General features: G+C 45.2%; 1 long non-coding RNA gene across 1 annotated transcript; it reads right to left on the bottom strand.

The window, feature by feature from the left end:
- Positions 1 to 2,431: 2,431 nt before the first annotated feature.
- On the bottom strand, positions 2,432 to 3,284 carry LOC131183425 (uncharacterized). The gene is made up of 2 exons (XR_009151509.1): positions 3,225 to 3,284; positions 2,432 to 2,652 (listed from the first exon to the last, which is right to left on the bottom strand). It is a non-coding gene; the product is annotated as an uncharacterized LOC131183425 (long non-coding RNA).
- Between the last annotated feature and the right edge of the window lie 858 nt (positions 3,285 to 4,142).

Here is a 4,142-nt window from a genome sequence, read left to right as displayed (position 1 = left end):
CTTTCAATTCTGCTGGTGCCATCCTGTAAGGTGGCATCGATATGGGGTTTGTACCCGGCACAACATCAATGCAAAACTCTATTTCCTTCCCGTGGCAACCCCGAAGCTCCTCTGGGAAGACATCCATAAATTCTCTGACAACAGGAACATTTTCCATACTGACACCTTCTACAGATGTATCTCTCACCAATGCCAAATACCCTTGGCATCCACGCCTCAACATTTTTCTGGCACTAATTGCCAACACCAAATTATATGGAGCCACGCTCCTATCACTATCAAAGCTAAACTCTTCCACACTAGGTATGTGGAAATACACCTTTTTGTTCCTGCAGTCTAAAGTGGCATAATGAGTTGCCAACCAATCCATCCCCAAGATTACATCGAAATCCATTACTGGTAAAGGAACCAAGTCTGCTGGGAGGATCTTTCCATCCACTACTACTGGGCTACCCGAAAAAATCATATCTACATCTATGTTGTCGCTAAGTGGGGTAGCTACTGACAAAGGGCACTCTAAAGTTGTAGGGTTTCTACCCAACCTCATGGCAAACACAGGGGAGACAAATGAGTGCGTAGCACCCGGATCTATCAAAACACGAGCCTCATAAGAACAGACCAGAAGAATACCTGCCACAACTGCATTGGAAGCCTGAGCATCCTGGTGGGTCAGGGTGAAAACCCGAGCTTGACCCCTACCCTGAGTGGCAGAACCCTGATACTGACTTCTACCTCCGACCGCCTCCAAATCCACGCCCCTTGTCCTCGGCCATGGCCAATCGATCGCCGCCATGTTGGAAGTACCCGGATACAACTGGCGAGGAACATTTGCAACACCTGTGACCCCATCTGTGGCTCACTGAAAACGGGGCATTCTCTAGCAAAGTGACCGGGTTGGCCACACCTGAAGCATACTCCTGATCCCATCAAACAAGGTCCTGAATGTCCTCTTCCACACTGCACACGGTGCCAAAGAGGATCTGAACTGCACCAGAATCGTTGTACCCGAATCGTGACCCTTCTTTGGATCCGTACCACAGTGCGAATCCTCGTGGTCTGTGTCTAAAACCACTCTTCTTGTTCCTACTTCTTCCTCTGTAATTACTCTGGCCACCACTGTCTGGAGTACCCATGGAAGGGACACCTGAGGAACCCTCTGCTCTGTTTTTCTTGGCTCTCCCGCTGTCATCCGCAGCATAGCTAATCTCTATCTGTCTAGCTCGATCAACTACCACGTCAAAAGACTGATCAGACATCATGGCTAGGTTCGCATACCTCCTGTCAAGCCCCTTTAGGAATCTCTTCACCTTCATAGTTTCTGTAGCTACTGCAGGGGCATATCTGCTCAATTCGAAATTTCAGAGCATATTCGTCTCTGCACACGCCATTCTGTCTTAAGGCCTCAAAGGCCCACTGCTTCTGATCTCTGAAGCTTTCTAGCACAAACCGATTGATAAAAAGTTTCACAAACTGAGCCCATGTCAAACCCTCCATCCGGGGTAACACGTAGTCATTCATCTATTGTCTAGGCATAGGCCCCATGACATGCTGCATACACTCTATCAGTCTTCTAACGACCAATCAGAATTCTGCTCTCGCCGTCATAGAATCCAAAAACCGATATGCATCGTCTGACACATCATAAGTACCAGGCACCAACTTCTTGAAATTTATGATCTGTTTGTAAGATTCCTCTCTTGGTGCGGTGGACTGCTGCTGCTGTGGAGGGTGGACCATATACTGCGCCATCATATCAATGGTCCTCTGCAACCCAGCTAGAGTAGCTGCCATGGGGTCCATGGGACCCTGTGCCATAAAGGATCGATCTGTCTTGGGGGTGTTGCTCCTCTACTTGAGCGACTCTAGGCCTCCTACCCCGCCTCCTGGCGGCGCCTCATCTGTACGACACCTCGTCGGGCACATCTGGTTCTGGTGCAGTGGTAGCTCTCCTGCTTCTACGCATTTTCCTAAAATTCAGCAGCATTAGCCCACAAAAATTCAAAACTGCTCATTACACAGCTCTATAGACTCATATTTATACATAACATATGGAGCAAAACTAGAAGCAAAGATGACAATGCAAGACGAATGTGGACCCTATATTTCCGCATGTGACTCCTAGTAGACTCTTCCCAACACTTTAGACAACATTCCCTAAGAATCTGGAGCCTAAGCTCTGATACCACATTTGTCACGACCCAACCTATGGGCCGGACCGGCACTAGGACCTGGGCCAGCCTAAAGCCCCCGAGGCCCGTAGTAAGCCTAACTGTTCATTAACCCAACTCTAAGGCCCAATATCAAGAAAACAAACGGATAGAGTCCGGCCATAAAATGGACTTTCCAACGGGGAGTTTTCGACTCACCCGACCTGTAAACATAATAAATACTCAATTGGGGAGCTCAGCTCACCCTCCACATACTCATATCCTCATAAAAATAAATGGGAGCTCAGCTCCCTCATCCAATCCATCAAACATGCATATCATTATACGTTTACAGGTCCAACATGATAATAATATTACAGACCATAATCAAATAAATACTTCTAACACATGCGGAAATTCTAGGAGTAAATAAAATTACACAAATATCGATAAACAACCTGCGAAGGAGAAAAGCAGGTTAACCAAAATAAAATCCTCCTGTAGCCTGAAAAAAATATTGAACAGGAGTGAGCGTTCGACTCAGAGAGTAAAATATCAATTTTAACCATAATCTCTATAACTATCTAAAACTAATGCACCCTGTAGAGTGAAATGCAACATCAACATCATTTTCACATCATAACATCAAAAAGGTAATTTGGAGCACTCACGCACCCTGTAGCATCAATCATAACATATGGGAGCTGATCCTATCTGACTCTCTTAAATCCAACTGGTGCCGTGAAGAACTCAAGCGGACTTTCGCTTAATAAACCAAATCGAGGGTCCCAAATGAAGAACTCAAGCCGTGACTACCCCTCGAAGGATCGGGTCCCAGCGAAGAACTCAAGCCGTGACTACCCGTCCTATCCATAGTCCACACCACATCACACGCACGCCAACGCACGCACACTGCTCCAAATTACCACAACAACATCATGGCACTTTAACAGTTATCAATGCATCATAAATCGTGCCTAGAGTTTAACTAAATAAATATATGCATATAAGTGATGCATGGGCAGGCTGAACATATAATAATATCGAAATTACAATTAAAATTAATATTTTACTCACAGACTTGACGACAATCACTGTGGTGGTTGGGAGGAGGAAGAGGGCTGTCCCGGCTCACCTGACATTTTCATTACAATCATTTAATAAATTTGACTCAATACAAATAAAGAAAAAGACCAATACGTCCTAAGTTGTGCCGAAAATCCGGCAGAGTCTCCCCTATACCAAGGACCTACCCAACCTGCAAAAGGGCTCAAAACACACTTCTATATTCAAAATCCATATATCCACAGTTCAGTCATATCACACAGCCCCTCCTGGGCCCATCAAATCAGTCATCCATCACAATACGCAAAATTTCAATTTAGTCCTTATTATTGATCATTTTTGCAAAAACTACCCAAACAAGCTCTAAAAATTCTAAAACTTTGCCCCGCGGTCCTTAGCAATATTACTAAGCTATTGCAAAAAGAATCATAATTTTCTAAGCTACCACGAATATTTTATGGATTTTTAATCCTATTTAAGCACTAGAAAATTACGAAAAAGCAAGGTTCGGGTTTACCTTTGCCAATTCCGACTTCGGGAAAACGCTCGGGACGTCTGACAATGGGGGGCTAGCCAAAACCTCGGTCCAATTCAGAGACTTTTACGTAGCAGTGCATGCGGCGGAATTTCGCGGTCAGCCAATCGCCGAATTTCCGCGAATCGAGGATACCTACACGAAGCCCATAACACGGGGGTTAGTACATAAATTTTTCAGAATTTTCTAAACTCATTAAAGGCTCGGAAAAACACTGCGAAGTTCCGTGGGACCCACCGAAAAACGGTGTCGAAAAAATTTGAAATTTATGTCGCCGCGAAGCTCTCGACGAGTGGAGCGTGCTGGTACCCTCGGTTTTCTCGTGGGATTCATGGTTTTCGAGAAATCTAGCCCAAAATTTGAAATGGGCTAAAATCTTCCCGAGCAAAAATCGG

Source organism: Hevea brasiliensis, chromosome 9, assembly GCF_030052815.1.
Source record: "Hevea brasiliensis isolate MT/VB/25A 57/8 chromosome 9, ASM3005281v1, whole genome shotgun sequence".
Classification (NCBI taxonomy): domain Eukaryota; kingdom Viridiplantae; phylum Streptophyta; class Magnoliopsida; order Malpighiales; family Euphorbiaceae; genus Hevea; species Hevea brasiliensis.
This window is presented reverse-complemented; position numbering and strand designations above follow the sequence as displayed.